Raw genomic sequence first — 17,470 nt, 5'->3', positions numbered from 1 at the left:
GTGCACCTATTATCTGTGATTAAAGCCTGGTTTTCAAACAAACTGATTACCGCTCAGCAGTACTGTATTGGTATAAGAGAAGTGTGTTTTAAAGTAATTTCAGCTTTCAGTCACTTAAAATATGCTGACGATAATGTAAACAACACCAATCTACAGACACAGAGTCCCAATCTTTAAACATGTTACTGTTTATAGATAAGAACTCAACTTTATTATGAATGTGTTGAGTTATTATATTTTAAGCAACATGCTATGATAATGTTTGTTTATTAGTTTTCAAATGTTTAGTAAAACGTGACCTATTGTTTGACCTTGTTAGTACAACCGGCCCCCTTTGCTAATGACCTCTTCAGTTAGGGTCGTAACCAACTATAAATCTCCACATTTTTGTAAAATGACTTTACACTTCAAAAGATGCAAAGTGTTTAAGTAAATTCAAACGATAAACTTCTCAACCCAGTGCAGAGGGAGAACACAAACGTAAAACGTCTTTAAATGGGGTTGGCATTACAGGGGAAATGATGGGAGGTTTCAGTTCCAAGTGATTATTTGTGAATGCTTATTCACCACTGCTACACCCTGTTAGAAAATTGACCTCCCTGTGTTTTTTTTTTTTGAATGCAAGACTGAACGTGAGATTATATGTGTACATTTGTTTTAAGTACCCGCCCCAAACATTTTTTTCACATTTTGTTGTGTCAGTGCCTCAGGGTTTCATGCATTTAAATTAGATTTTTTTCCCCACTTATCTCACACCATACTCCACACTATTAAGGGGACACAGCTATCAGTGTACAGCTATCTTCTAGTCATGCCACAAAGTTTTGATTGCATTTAGGTCGGGGCTCTGACTAGGCCACTCAAGGACATTTACCTTTTTGTTCCTTAGCCACTCCAGTGTAGCTTTGGCTGTGTGCTTTGGGTCATTGACATGCTGTAAGGTGAACTTCTGTCCCAGTTTCAGGTTTCTTGCAGGGGGCAGCAGGTTTTCCTCAAGGACTTCGCTCCATTCATTTTCCCTTCTATCCTGACAAGTGCCCCAGTCCCTGCCGATGAGAAACATCCCCATAACATGATGCTGCCACCACCATGCTTCACAGTAGGGATGTGTTCTTTGGGTGATGCGTTGTTTTGGGTTTGCGCCAAACATAATGCTTTGCATTTAGGCCATAAAGTTCAATTTTGATTTCTTCAGACCACAAAACTTATCTAAGCAAGCTATTTCAGTTTTTATTAATTAATTTTCTACAAATTTCTAGAATTTGTGGGCTAAGATGCGTAGATAAATATAAAAAAAAAAAATAATGTATTAATGTATTTTAATTCCAGGCTATAAGGCAACAAAATGTGAACATTTTGAAAGGGGGTGTAGACTTTCTATAGGCACTGTACGTGGCTGCTTGTTTATTAACCAGTCCTTCTGCTTGTTTTTTTGTTTTTTTCATTATCAATTTAATTGCTAATGTTTGGGGAGAAAATACCCACAGGGCATGCTGCCTTCTAAATAAGCTGACAGCCTGGTCGACTAAGTGTACAGTACTGACTGCAGTAAAGTGCAGATAAAAAATGCACAATACAGGGTTTTCCTGCTCTTCTTTATCTGTAGGCAGCATGACTGCCTAGTAGAGACAAGCAGCCACGCTAAAAAATGTTGCTATGGAGATGCATGATGTCAGAGTGGAGCAACATCTGTGTCCTGTATGTAAAGAAAGGTCAGCCTGTTTTTCAATTAGGGGAAAACAAAAACAAAAAATATTATTTAACTGTCAAATAAAGAATAGAACCATGGCAGTTGTTTAATACAGGCATGATTCATACAGCTTTTTGTTTTGTTTTGTTTTTTAGTATTTGGGTTTTTGCTTTGTTGTTAATAATGTATCTGTTTTGCATTGCCTTTATCATATTCTGTAACTCTTACTAATTGATATTTACAGCATGGTTATATTCAGCATATTTTAATGCAAGGGAAAGCATCATATGCATTTCAAAAGGTTATAAACAAGAAATTGACTGAGTTAAATATAAAATTATGGGCGAGTGTGAGTATTCGAGGAGTCAGGTATTCTAAATACATTACTACTAGTTTTGAGTACTTAATTTCTAAAACAAATGGGGAAAAATGTGGCAACCAAATCAGAAAAAAAAAAAAAAACACTTGTCATGGCGGTATTTTTAAGAGGAGGAAGTTAAGTGATCAGCCACTGCAATTCTGATCACACTGATAATTGACAGGGAGGCAAATATGTCATTACCTAGCTCGGTACTGTATTAATATATGAAGAACTTTATTTCAGTATAATTCATTATACTTATCTGCTTATTAACTCTGGCAGTGTAAACGTTTAAAAGGCAAACCAGCATTAATTCAAGCTAGCATTAAATTTGTTTTCATAGCTTTCTTTCTGTTGTACACCATTGTTTTCTAAACCATTTTCTATCTCCCCTAACTTGGTTTCTAAAACCCATTCTTTATATGGTACTGTTTTATTTTTGCTTGACTGGAAAATATATTGACTTATGATTATAAATTAGCAGGCAAGGTTAAGGGATTGGATGTCATAATTTCCAAAATGCTCATTATAGGTACTTATTTGGGTAGTTGGAAGTTCTGTATTTTTTGTGGGATAATAATAAATCTGTAACTGAGTGATGTACTGCAGTAGAAGGACTATAATGAAAAAAGGCATTTTTTACTGTTATTATTAGAATAACATTTCTAGTTATAACTATTGGTAACAGTTTTTAAAGTGATGTGAAGAAACACCAGTCAAGATAAGACAGATGGGGTAATAAAGACTGAAAAGTGAATTTATTGGTTAACGTTTCGTAACTAACAGAGCTTAAACAATCGTCACAGCTTATTGCATTTTTTGACCATTTTCGGGCATGTCAACCATGCAGCATAATCTAGTAATCAGGTGTGAACTCTGGGTGCAATAAACCTTGCTTGTAATCTGAAACAAGTTAGACTTCTTGTATGTCTAAAAATAATTGAGCAACAGGATCTTTGACAGTTCTCAACAAGGAGCCAGAATGTACTGTGACAAGCTTTGTGCTTGGTTCTGCTGTTAGCAGTGAATCCGCAGAGAAGAGAGATAGGCTGACAGCTTTTTACACTAAAACTTTAAAGTCTATTTCAAAGCTCTTTTCAAAATGTCCACTCTAGTGCACTGTTAGCGTAAGGATTATTGACCACATTGTTAAACAGGTAACACAGCAATAACGATCCATGATGTGGTATGGAACTGAAAAGCCAGAACAATTTAGAGGACCGATCTCAAAGTGCAATAAGGCCACTTTGAAAAAAGCTTTGAAACAATAATAAACTGCAGCTCCCTGCATTCAATCACAATGTGCAGTACTTGGAGAGATGGTAGTTGGTGCTCGTTGCCTCCATGTCCTACATTTTAGAAATCTGTCATGTTTTGTCATAATGCCAATTGAGGTGTTGCGGTCATGGGACCCCAGCAGGCTATGCTGCAATACTGGCGGTCAAAACAACCATAGCTGCTAATGCAAAAACAGTATCTTCTGCACTAAAATATAATGTATTTGCAGCCACAGAGCACACTTCTCGCCTCTAGTCACAGGAATTAGAAAGATTTAATGATAAGTGCCAGATACTTGGAATTTCTGACCCCTACTGTGCACCCCTGGTGTTTTTTACTATCCTGAAAGACAGCGATAAACTAGTTTCTTTTTTTTTATTTTAAGAAAACCTTACTTACATGTTACCAATAAAGAAAATATAAATCTCTGACTCTGGGAGCGGCGGCTCCTCCCTCTCTGGCTCTGGGAGCGGTGGCTCCTCCTCCCTCTCTGGCTCTCGGAGCGGCGGCTCCTCCCTCTCTGGCTCTGGGAGCGGCGGCTCCTCCTCCCTCTCTGGCTCTGGGAGCGGCGGCTCCTCCTCCCTCTCTGGCTCTGGGAGCGGCGCGCTCCTCCTCCCTCTCTGGCTCTGGGAGCGGCGGCTCCTCCTCCCTCTCTGGCTCTGGGAGCGGCGGCTCTCCTCCCTCTCTGGCTCTGGGAGCGGCGGCTCCTCCTCTCTCTGGCTCTGGGAGCGGCGGCTCCTCCTCCCTCTCTGGCTCTGGGAAGGCGGCTCACCCCTCTCTGGCTCTCGGGAAGGCGGCTCACCCCTCTCTGGCTCTCGGGAAGGGGGCTCACCCCTCTCTGGCTCTCGGGAAGGTGGCTCACCCCTCTTTATTGGAGTGACCGGGGCATCTCCCATGTCTACCGCCAGGTAATTAACCACCATGAGGGCAACCTCTGGGAAGGACGCTGGGTGGTGGTGTTCCTCCCACTGTTCCCACCTCTCCCCATCTCAACGCCACAGCGTGTTGATAATTATGGGGAGATCGTGGACGAGGTCTGCTTCAGGGTGCATCAACCAGTCCTAGATCTCCGGGGATGGTGGTGAAGGTGGTGGTGCTGGAGGTAGTGGGGTGGCCCCTGATGCCCAAGGTGAACACTGCACCTCTTCCTGGGCCTGGTTGTAGGGGCATCCTGCCCAGTTGTGGCCATCCTCCTCACACCGGCCACACCAGTTTGCCGGTGGCACATCTGGGCAGGACCGCCAACGATGGTCCTCCTTCCCACACCAGGAACACCAGGGGAAGAGGCTGGCCGCGTCCTCCAGCGGTGGCTGCAGCAGTTTACATTTCTTTAGCTGCTGCTTGTCCTGCCTTTGCCGCTGTCTGCTCTTCTTTCCCATTTTTTTTTTTTTTTCAAAAAAAGAAATTATCCCGAAAATTCCCAAAAAATAAAAAAATACTGCTCTGAGCCTCTAGGTGGCACTATCCCACTTCTGACACCAAATGTGGCAGGCTGGCAAGAGGATAGAGGCCCAGAGACAGTCTGAAGTTCAAAAAAATAACTATTTTATTATAAATAACTCAAAATAAAAGTGCACAAGGGCAAAATAAAGGGATTTAAACACACACACAAAAAAAAACAGTATAAAAAACAAACTTACAAAAATAAAGGTTTCCAGGCTGGGCAATGCCTTCACTGGATGTAGAATTCACAAATCACAAAACCCACAAACACCAACCTGCTTTCTCAGCTCCCTCCCTCCAAATGAGAAGCAGAGGCCTCTTTTTATGTCAGGTGGCTGGGTGCTGATTGATCGTTAATTAAACTAATCAACTAATCAACCCCAGCCACCTGAACATAATAAACCCAGGCAGGTAGGGGAAATTAACCCCATCCCTGCCAATTTAAAAAGGGCAGAGCTTTGCTCTGCCACAAGGTTATACAATTAAGTGTGTTACACTAATAATAATAATAATAATAATAATAATAATAATAATAATAATAATAATAATAATGTAAGAACAGAACTAACTAGCAATATATTGCTGATACTAACCGTTATGAAGTGCTCACTACATAAACATGTGACTGAGATGGAGTCCTGTCTGTCTTCTTTGGCTTGGGTTACCGTAATCCATTTTTGCTGCCCTTCTAAGGCTGGAATCCACTTTTCCCTCCTGTCTGTCTCAGTTGTTGTCCTCTTCTGTTGGTGCACATAAGAGCATTGTGATTACCCGCCAATGCTTTTTGACCGCATTTTCCAAGCTACAGTTAAATCTGGATTCTATTGAACAATCACTACTGCTAAAAGGAACAGTAATAGCTTTTTCAAGGCAATATTGCCACATATGATTGGCCGGAAGAGTGGAATCATTCGCTTCCACAATGACTGCTTCTAAAATATAGTTACCTAAATGTTGTAAAAGTATGTGACCAAAAACATGGCCTCTGATTGCTGTTTTCTATGCAGCTCGTGGGCAAGAAAGGTGTCTTCATCTTAACTATGTTCCTGGAAGGTAAAGGGTAAAAATCATGATTCTGCCGTGCTATAAGTTAATGTAAAGCATATCTGGGGTTGAACTTTGGGGCTGATGTAAGGATAGGTGTAGTGCAACAACTGCGGCTGCAAAATCCAAATTGCCTAGCGGACAGGCAGTTATTTATACTACGTAAGCTTAAGAGCAATGCAAATTACTCAACACGCACAAATAATCAGCTGCATCAGGCTATTTAGCGGCCACGCTTCCAGACCAAAGGTGAGGTGAGTTAGGAGTACAGAGGGCAATAGGTGCTGCATGAGATTTGTGGAGCATGAAAATCAAACGAAACAGAAAAATTTGTCAGGTGAAGGGCAGCACGAAAATGAAAAGTTTTCTGAGGAGTAGCTGAAATCCTTATGGCTGAGGTCACTTAGCATGAAATTGAGCTATTTGAAAAAGCCTCAGCCATCATCAGTTATGCTACCAATGAGGCCATATGGTCCTCTGTAGTGGAGAAAGCTGTTGGTGTTACCAGGAAGACAGTCAACCAAGTGATGAAAAGGTGAAATTCAGCTATTAGGTCTAGAATGACCTTTAATGAGACAATAATGCCTTACCACCACATCCTCCGGCATCCCAAACAAAGTGACCCTGGGTTTGGGTATGCAGGGTCTTCTCTATCTTGCCCTTCTCTTCCAGAGCTTTTCTTGCCTGTCCTCAACAAGAGCCAAGCGTCTCCACATCAGGGAGTGTAACACAGCAGCCAACCTGAAGCCAATGACAGGTCTCTGAAGGTGTGTAATTTTATAAAGCTCTTAATTACTTGTTTCTACAATGGTTTACAAATAACATTAAAAACCTTTTGAATAACAGGTCTTCAGTTTTGTAGAATTTTATCCTGTTTTAACTTATTCAGTACAGTACAAGTACAGTTGCCACCGCTTAGATCGAGCACATTTGTGTTAACATGATACGCCCACAATACGCCATGGACGGTATAAGCATGGAGCACCTCATTCAAACTGTCCCCCGAGCACCAGTACAGTAAACAAAACAAACAAACAAGCGTGCATGCTGAGAGAATTCTTCCTCTGACATCCCATCTGGTGTTGTCAGAATATCAGTTTCTGTCATATTTTTGTCAGCACTGTCCTCCTCAATGACAGAAAACTCAGCTTTCTTGAAGCAACGGTGGATTGTTTGCTGACTGACAGAGTCCCAAGCTTGCTTCAGCAGGCGCACAGCAACTAACACAGACGTTTTTTTTACGCACTGCATTATATTCCAGTTCTTCAAGAACTCTGTCTCTCGACCATTCAAAATGTAAACCCAACATTGCATACAGGGAGTAAATAGCCAAGGTACAGTACACGGGTAATCGTTCAGTAACGAGGTGTGAACAGCTGATTGATCGATCTGTCAGAGCGTTTACTACAGTGTGAGCAGTGCATGTGTTATTTAAATCTGTGTGAACGGCATGTAACAAGATCCAAACAGATGAGTTTGCCCAAAATAGCCAGGGTGCTTAACACGGTATAAACAATGCCTTTGTTATTGAAATCAATGAGAAAGAAATGCTATTTGCCTGATATAAATGGTTGCTCATAATAACCCTGGACTGTGTAAGTGGTGGATACTGTATACTCTGTGTAATTGTTATCAATCTGGTCCACAGGCTCATTTTTGGTTCCTGTACCTTAAATTACTGTACCTTACTGCACCTTACATTTTGGTAGTAAACAACCAAATAAAGTGGAAGACAATCACATAGAATATGTATTCCTGAACATTAGAATGGAGTTGTGAAGCAAGTTGCAGTAGGCAAAGAATCAATGTCCTTTGATTTTTCTCTTCTGTCACTGCTTTCATTCTTTGTTCATTCCAAATCGCCAGTGTTTCACAGCTTTCAAACTGATAATGCATCTAAGTAACTGTCTTTAAAAAAAAATAAAAATAAAAATCGATATGCTGGTAATACTGTAACATTATTATTAATATTATTGAACTTTTCATGTGTAAAACTGAAGACAGACCTGTAAAAATATAGTCCAGTAGGTGGTAATAAGCTTCTGTCAATAAGCTTTGTACAGTCAACTTTTTTCTGTTTTTAATTAAGGGTTAAAAAAACAGCTAAACAATGAAACAAATTCTCCATTTAGTAATTGAAGTTACTGACATTTGGCAATAATTACCTTATTGTAACCCACTAACGACTGAATTACTGTTTTTGTTTCCCTTGTGTCTTACTATGTTCTACCTTAATTAAAGTTTTTAAAATCTCATTATAACGTACTGTAGTTCTTTTAAAAAGTACTGGTTTACACAGTCCCTTAGAGTCTGTAATAAATGAAATATACCTGTACTGTATCATTAAGGGCGCCAATGTACCGTCTAGCAGTTCTCTACTGAGGCACCCAATAGGTGAAGGGTGAAGGACCCAACATTCTAAAAATGTTCATTAGTTGGAATTACGCCTTGCTTAGTGCCCCTGCACTGTGCACCACATTTCTGGATATTAGTAGAACCTGTATTTTGCAATTTAAACCTTTTTTCATAGTCCGTATATTAGGGTGGTGTATTTTTTAAAAGGTCTTCATTAAAATATTCAATACAAATTGCTATGGTGATCCATCATTAAATAGCACTGAAACCTTTTCATCTGCCTTGGACTGAGCATGCTGTTACTCATAATAATTGGTTCATTGCTTCAGTAACTGTGATTAAATATGTGCTGTGTTTTATGAAAAGGAGTGCTATCCTTTTAAAATGTTACCGTAGTCAAACTATAAAATATAAGCATTGTGAAGCCCATGGAGGTATGGTGAAGCCCATTACAAAACATGGAAAACCACGGTAAACTATGTTAAATGCATAGTATAAGCACGGGAAAACCTTACCTGCAAAATTACTGGGGTAAACTTTTATAAGGGATAAGAGAGGTTTCCTTTCATGTACAAAATATAACCATCACCGAATAGGTATGTACCAAAACTGCTCTTTGAGCCTGTGATGCAGTCCTGACCCCACCTCTGAGGGATCAAAAGGACTGCGAGGACAATTTTACCTTTAAGACTATCCTGATCGGATTGCCTTGTTCAGATAAGTACTATTGTTGCTTATATCTGTATATATTAAGCATTTTATACATTTTGTATGTGATATTAAGCGAATTGCTGAAATAGAATTTCTATCTGTACAAAATAAACATTGATAAACTTTTTTTTAAATTTTGCGTCATTAAGAAAATGTTTTTATTTATATATAGCACTGTGTGTCTAAAGTCACTCAGACAACAGCAACATGTACTGTACTGAGGAAACATCAAGCATTTGAGGAAATACAGCCCTCTGAAATGTGGAAGTTCAAAAGACACAAAAGATTATAAATTGCCAAGTGGTGATGAACACTAATGTGGAAATGACAAGCAATCCCAATTGGTTTAAAACGTGTCTATGATTCTATAAATAGTCAGGGTATCTTAAATGTCATTATCTCCTGTGTGCGCTCCTAATTGGAATTAGATGAACATGTATAGAACAATTACATTTTTTTACATTTGGGGTTGTCACCTAACACATTTGACACACCCTGAAGGTCTTTTGAAGTAGAGATTAGGTTTTCAATAACAAAGGCAGGTTAGGGTTACAAAATATGATGGCACCGCTACTAGATTATGTAGTGGCAATCGATTAATCATATACTAAGTACGGTAAGCAGACAGGATAGACTGACAACGTTGTCTTATTTACAGTGGTGACCTGGTGAACAGAAAAGAATCAGGTTAGGAGGAATAGTCAGGCCAGAGTTCTATCTATCTGTAATGGGATTTAGCCAAGGCACAGATTAATTTGCCGAAACTCTTAGAAACAATTTAGTGAAAGCCCACAATGTAGATACGATCTTTGTTTTACATCTCATTCAAAGGACAGCACCCCCTATACTGTAGCGTAGGGTTCAGTATAGTTTTTGAGAATCTGTGCTGGGTTAGATATATTTACTACCACCTGAAAACTAGTATATCAAACCTTTTTGTGTTTTTCACTTAGTGATGCAAAAAGGTAGCACAATATATCAAAACTGCATAATAGAAGCCATATATTCAAAGTGATTACTACAGTCTGTAATTTACTCCTATGTTTTGAAAGAGAAAAACACCCGTTTACAAAATATAAAACCAATAAGTATAATTCTTAAGATTTTCTCATTTTGTAACATTAAATACTGTAGATGTATCAGCTTTCAAAAAATAGGAGTAACTTACTGTAATCAATAGAGTATGTTTATGAAAAAATGTCCCTAAAGAATGTTGAAATAATTCTGTGCAGATTGTTGTTTAAAACAAAACCAAAATAAACCAAAACAAAACTATGGAGGTAAACTGTGTACCCATGTAAACAGAACAAACATCAGGCCTCCTATATCTGACACTTCTGGCACCTCTCTGAAGACAGGTATGCATCTGACCATGTTTTGTGCCACCCGTCCTTCATGGGAAATAGGTTACAGTACACCACGTTCACAGGGCAACAGGGAACGTCAAATTGCCACTGCCTGTGCTCTTACTGTACTGCTCTGAGAGATCAGTCTCCAATGCTACTAACACACCACATAGTAAAAAAAATTAATAATATAAAGAACCTTCCATGTTACCTTAGTCTTGAGGCCTAATTTTGGAATTTGACATGCAGTGTTGATGCATGTTAATTTTGGTCCCATTTCAAAAGCAATTTGTCATAGAATGGCATGTTAATGTGTAGAGAAGCAGGGCATGTCTACACTTATCCAGTTCTCTCTCTTTGGAAATTAATCTTATTCTGGGCTTACAAAATGTAAGTGAATAGGTTATTTTAAAACTCGCTAGCAAATTCCATAGTCTGGCAATATGTTATTTAAATGACAATCGGTGATGTAGCCTTGTTCAATAAAAACAGTTTATGTTCAAGGCTTTGTATTCAAACGAGAACATTCCCTATTAAAGGAGTGATTGATTGCTTTTCTGATTTAAAGATATATAAATCTGTGCATCTGTGCAGCACACATGTACTTTTTAGATTGTTCATTAATCCTCACAGGCCCTTTACCATTTCTGTTCAAAAGCATTCGTTATTTTTCAGATTTGTGTGTGTGTGTGTGTGTGTGTGTGTGTGTGTGTGTGTGTGTGTGTGTGTGTGTGTGTGTGTATATATATATATATATATATATATATATATATATATATATATATATATATATATATAATAATGTGTGTGTGTAAGTTAAGTCAGGACTCATTCACTGTCTTTTTGTACTTAAAACATTAAATTTCCACCCAGGAATAGTTTAAACCAAGACAGTACCTGGGTATTTTAATATTTGCAGGGTTTTCACAAAATAAAAATGAACAAAAGACAAAACAAAACCTAGCTCATACTCAAGCCTAAACTAAACAACAGTTGTAGTTTCCTTAAATTAAATAATGGAGAGCTAGACTGCTTACCAGTGACAAAACATATAACACCCCACTTGCACTTTCAACTCAAACTTAATCAAAGTGTAAGCAATACCGTCTGATTCACAGAGTCTCAGTCCTTTCCACTATGAGGCCATAGCCTAACTAAGACCCTACCATCAAGGTTTCCCCTGCTTCATGGTACAGTGCATGCTGGTAAATGTAGTCCTGGTCTTTAAGTAGGTCCCCAGGACATTTTCCTCTGCCTCCAATTAACATGGAAAAATACCATCCCGGAATCTTGCACTAATGTATCTCCCCTCTACTACTTTACCACAATTATATATATATGTATTAGTAAGGAGCCATTGAAATGTTGGAAAGCCAAAACACCACATCGTATCTTAATAACACAGGTTATGTATAAAATCAGCATCACTGTATGGAGAGCTGATAACATTACAAGATAATGTGATACTGTATTTATTATGAAAATACTGAACATGCTCACTGTATTTTGAAATAGTAGAATTCTGAGTCTATGTGTAGTTACCAAAGATTAACATTTATTTTTTTCTGGCTATTGATGTAATTAAATTATACACTAACACAGTGAACATGTACAGTGCAATACATCTTATGGAAAAAAAAAAAATAGAAACTGAGGGTTTTTTAAATTATACTTTAATAAATGTATAAATAATTCAAAAAATGAAGTGTTACAGGGATGTCACCAGTGTTCAGTGAAGTAATGGAATATATGCAATGTTTTGTTTGGCATTGCTACAATGATACATTGCTGAAACAGGAGAAATTCCTGAAGCCTCTTGTATTGCCTGTTTTGTTACAAACATTTGTTGACCATATGTTATATTGATAATAAAATAAGCTGCAAAAAGCATTTATTTTTTGCATTGATTTTTCATGCTATAATTGAATGCATGTATGTATATGTGGTATATATGTTTGTCTAGAGGATGTTACATAGCCATCACAGAAATAATAATCAAATTATATGGTTGATGTTGTAAACTGATACAGCAGAGGACTTTTTTTCTCAGTATTAACAGCATTAAGACCAAGCATACATATAATGACCAGACCTAGCATAGATATACTGTATTCATTGATATACTGTTCTGTTTCTTTTTTTCTAATTAGGCTTCCAGGCCATAGGGCTGGGAAGCCTATTGTTATTGCTGGGATTCTTCTTCTTTCCACCAAAAGTTGCTCGGAAACTGACAAAGTTCAATAGGATGGTAGCTGCTTATGGGAAGTTGGTAGATGTTAATTTAATTATTGGTAGATGTTAATTGATATGTCATAGGTCACTTGTTTTGGCCGCCATATTGGATTGAAAAAAAAAAAGTTTGCCAAAATGTAAAAATTCATCTTTCAAAAACCATGTGTTGCAGAGTGCTGAAAGTTGGTAAACTTGTTGAGGGATATTCCAAGATTAACTGGTGTTCATAAGGTTGTGTTAGCTGCATGATGTCAAAATCGCACATATCAGGCGTAATCACAAATAATCACAAATTGCAAAGACCTTCATCTCCCAAATCGGTAGTCCGGTTGAACCAAAATTTGCCACACATGATCCTATTGTGGTTGTCTTTAAACGTTCTTCAAGGGAAGTTAATACAAAAAAAAAAAAAAATGGTGGACACATTGGATGATATCAGCTGCTTACAAAACTGGCTAATAACTCCAGATAGGGCCATGGTTACTATGGAACACTTATAGTAACCCATCTATGCTCTATAAAAATTGTCATTGCCTCTGACTTCTGACCTCTCCTAAAGGTCAAATGTAAAACTGACTTAAAACTCCTTACAGAGTGCACATAGGGCCATGGTTACTATGTAATAATGGCATTCTACACTATTTTCTAAAGTGTTTGGTACTGTTACTGGTATTGGTACTAGAAGCCGTAAAGTTTCTGGCAACTCCAGTTGGATGTTGGTGTTACACTAACATTATCTAAATATTTTGTTAACAGCTGTGTGATTTTTAAATACACCACTTTATAACGCTGTAGTAAGGAGTCATAGTGCTATTGGTGTTCCACCTTGTAACGAGAATACTAGTGTTAGTGTAATGGCATTATGGGGCAAACGGGAGCCATGACCACACTGTCTTATACCCTGTTCTGCAGTATAAAGGGACGCCTTATAAAGGGGGAGCACTGTATACGTATGCTGTAGGCCTACATCTTCTTCCATATGGGTACAAAAGTAATTCCAAGGCAAATTTATCTTAGGTTAGCCTACATGCAGTGTACTTTAAATTCTAAAAAGACTAATATTGTGTGAGATGACTGCAGTCCTGCCATACAGTACATAAAGAAATGGAATATCCAGGACCATATGTTCCAGCAGGACAATTAGTATAATTACTATTTGAGATTACTTAACACCTGCATATTTGGAGCCATATTATTTCTGTTTTGTTATTAGGTAGTTTTTTAAAATGTAGCCATAAGGGAAAAATGTGATCCTTGGGTTAGATACCTTCATTATAGCTAATCACCTATTTGATCAATGTTGCTCTATAACTGAGAAAAAGTACCTTACCATTTGTACAACTGGCATGTCATTGTAAAATCAGTATTGTTTTCATTAAATCAGACAAGAAAACTGCAGTGTTTGCAATTGACATTTAATTGTCCATTTTGAATTAAAAAGCCTGATGAACGGAGTATTTTAAAAGATTCATTCAGCTGCTGAATGTTGAATTTGTTTGTACAGTAATGATCAAAGCTGGATAGTCTTTGTTTGTTTTTTGTTTGTTTTTTGTTTTTTTTTCTCCAGCAGTAAGCTTCCTGTGTTCTTTGCATTCCATATAGAGCATTGAATGACCACATTAATTGATTTCCCATGTCTGTCAGGAAAGTAATGCCCTAGTGGTCTATAAATAACACCACATCAAACACTATTTTGACAAACTATTTTCAGCTCTGCTTTTGCCTGATTTACTAAGTTTACTGTATGAAGCAGTGCCAGATTTGCACTGGAGTACATACACACCATTTCCATTAACTGGTATTTACCCGTTAGAGGCGGTTTCAAAAGCTAATTGACGGGCAGAGACTGAAGCCAAATGTCAGTTTGACTGGCAGCAAAAGGTCTGTGACGGGCAGCTAGAAATATTGACTATCACTAACAAGTACGAAAGAGTGTGCCTCTAGACTTTAAAGGCTCAGGGAATTGAATGAGTGAGTGATTTGGCAGTTCCTGCTGTAGCTCATGCTTGATAACAAAGCAAGTCACCGACAGGCAGGTTCAATCGACACCATCTCCTTTCATTCCTCCTGGAGGAGGAGGATTTGTTTATTTCGTTTTCATCCATGATTTTGATTGACTCTGTCTTGTGTGTTTGTTGAAATTAAAGTATAAAGCAAGGGAAGTTTCTTTTTTATTTTTGTATTGTAAGTTATCACACCCTCTTATCTTTGATTCATGCTCGTATTAAGCCTATAGTTTTCAATTACGCTTAGAACTATTGTGTAAAATGTTTGAATTTTAAATTCTAAAGCAAAATATGAATGTTAAAAAATAATAAGAATGATGATGATGTTCTGGTAAAACATACAGGGTTGCAACAAACTAAAAGGAGTGTATTAACTGGGGATGATTCTGTGGTTAGTAAGGAGGGCGCTATTAAACTAAAGTTCATACCAATTGTAATGAACTTAAGCAGCTCAAGATAGTCCCCAGCTGCATATTAAAAATGTTCTCAATTGTAACGAACCCAAAGTAAATGCTGTTTCCCTCTAGGGCAGTGGTTCTCAAATTTTTTGGACCCCCTTCCTCTTGTCACAAAAACCACAAAAAAAAAAAACATGCCTGTTTTTTTTTTCTTTTGTATGAACCAGTCACCGATCCATCTTAACACTGCAAATTTATCAGATCAATTTATCAATTTATCAGACTAGCAAGCACTGGTAAAATCAGCTCAGTTTTAAATGGTGCAGAATTAATTAATTTTAACATGTTTTGTTTATGGACTTTGCGATACCTGCATGGTGGGAGTCTTCAGTAAGTTGCATCTACATCATATCGACAATAATAATCAACCATTCTGACACAGACAATTTTGGATGTTACTTAATTAAACCATTGTAAAAAAAAATAAAAATAACACAAAAATGCTTAACATAAAAAAGAGCAGTCCTACTAAAAGTAGCAGGCGCAGTTTACACTGTCTCTGGGTTTGTGATTGCATCATCAATACCATGTTTTTTTTAAATCCATTGATGGAAATGTCCGGTCTACTTTTAATGTGTTCAAGCAAATTGGCTTCATCACTGCCATTCTCATATCCACTTTGACATTTGACATAAAATAAATGTGTGCATTATACATAGTGTGTGTGTGTGTGTGTGTGTGTGTGTGTGTGTGTGTGTGTGTGTGTGTGTGTGTGTGTGTGTGTGTGTGTGTGTGTGTGTGTGTGTGTGTGTGTGTGTGTGTGTGTATTACTTCCATGTCTTTAACCTACCAAGGTGACCAGACACTTTTTATTCCCGGTTTACTGATCACTCTTATCAAACATGATAATGAGGATTTTGCCTGCTTCTACTGTAGCTACAGCTGTTGTAGGTTTACATGGGTTGTAATATGTTATAACTTACATGTTCTGTCGCAACTCATAAATGTTCACTAAGAGTATGTATCACTCTTCATGCAAAATAACTGAATCATAACTGTCTTGATCATTACATCTCTTTAGCCTTCATAACATCATAAAGTGTCATCTTCACTGTTAGATTTACTAGATTCAAGCCCATGTTAAGGGTGGATAATTAATTAATCCACACTTAGAAAACATACAAATAGTATCACTAATTAAAAAGGCAGTCAAAGATGCTGCACTCTGATTGGTCGTTAAACATTCTAAGTACATAATGTATACATTTAGAAACATTTTGTTCCTCATGTGTATACATAGCACCATTTAGTAATGCAGTATTTAGAACCGCTAAATTCATTGAATATTTTTTGCATATGTGATTGCAGTGTTTCTTTTTTCATAAACATACTTCCCGCCTTTTAGAGCATATTTGTATGTCACCAAAATTGCAGTTTGTGCCATTTTTTTCCTTCTCATGAAAAACGGGGGCCTCCAAATTAGAGACAGTCATGTGACCTTTAGGTGGGATCTGATTGACACCCCCAGTCATCTGCAAGAGGAAGCTGTCGTGACCAAACATCAGCAACCGACAACATTTTAGTACAAAATGCTTTGGTCTATTATGTTAGTTATAGAGACCACCTTTTAGTGTGCTGTATAAAATTCACCATGTGTAACAATAATTCAAAGATGGTAAGAGTGTGCTACAGTAAACCATAACAAGGTACAGTAGACTATAGTGCTGATGTAACGATACGTGCAAAGTGATTTGCGGCCGCAAAGGACCCATATTGTGGCTAATATTGTCGGTTTGCACGCAAAAAACGTGTTTAGCGGCCGTAAAGTGGAACTTCAGTGACAACTAAAAATGCGGTGTATGTAAAGAATGGTTTTCACCTGCTTTTCTGCACCTGCTATCAAATTAGCACTTTGCCATTGAAATGTATTCAAATGATGAAAAGACCATGGAATTGGGCGGGGATCTCGAATACTAAGTAGGCACAAACATTATAATGAGATGTAAAGATCCTGCCTTGTACTTAGGCAATTGCTGACCCTCCAAAAACTTTACACCTCCTCTTCAAGGTGCAAACCATTGTAGAAGCAAGTAATTAAGAGCTGTATAAAACCACACACCTTCCCTAGACCTGTCATTGGCCTCAGGGTGGCTGCTGTGGTACACTTCCTGATGCAGCGACAGTTGGCTCTTGTTGAGGAGAGGCAAGAAAACCTTTGGAGGAGAAGGGCAAGACAGAGAAGACCCCGCCTATTCAAACCCAGGGTCACTTTGTTTGGGATGCCAGAGGATGTGGTGGTAAGACATTATTGTCTCACTCTGCAGGTCATCCTCAATCTAATAGCTGAATTTCACCTTTTCATCACATGTTTGACTGTCCTCCTGGTAACACAGACTTCAATGACATAGAGGGCCATAACTAGTAGCATAACTGATGTTGGCTGAGGCATTTCTATGGCATTAAATAACTGTCAAAATAATTGTATAACTAAAATAAATTTGTGGAAAAAAAAAAAATTGTACCTGTAAAATACACTTGTAGACTCGTAAAAAAAGATTTGTACCTGTAAAATAAATGTGTACACTCATAAAATGTATACCTGTGAA

At 37.9% G+C, this 17,470-nt stretch overlaps 1 long non-coding RNA gene across 1 annotated transcript in view; it reads left to right on the top strand.

Moving 5' to 3' along the window:
- The window catches only part of LOC121315928, a 32,763-nt gene extending 25,262 nt beyond the window's left edge, over positions 1–7,501 (top strand). Inside the window, exon 3 of the long non-coding RNA XR_005950347.1 lies at positions 6,489–7,501. This is a non-coding gene — a long non-coding RNA (uncharacterized LOC121315928). The remainder of the gene's footprint in view (positions 1–6,488) is intronic.
- Positions 7,502–17,470: the final 9,969 nt, after the last annotated feature.

Source organism: Polyodon spathula, chromosome 5 (assembly GCF_017654505.1).
Source record: "Polyodon spathula isolate WHYD16114869_AA chromosome 5, ASM1765450v1, whole genome shotgun sequence".
Lineage (NCBI taxonomy): Eukaryota > Metazoa > Chordata > Actinopteri > Acipenseriformes > Polyodontidae > Polyodon > Polyodon spathula.
This window is presented reverse-complemented; position numbering and strand designations above follow the sequence as displayed.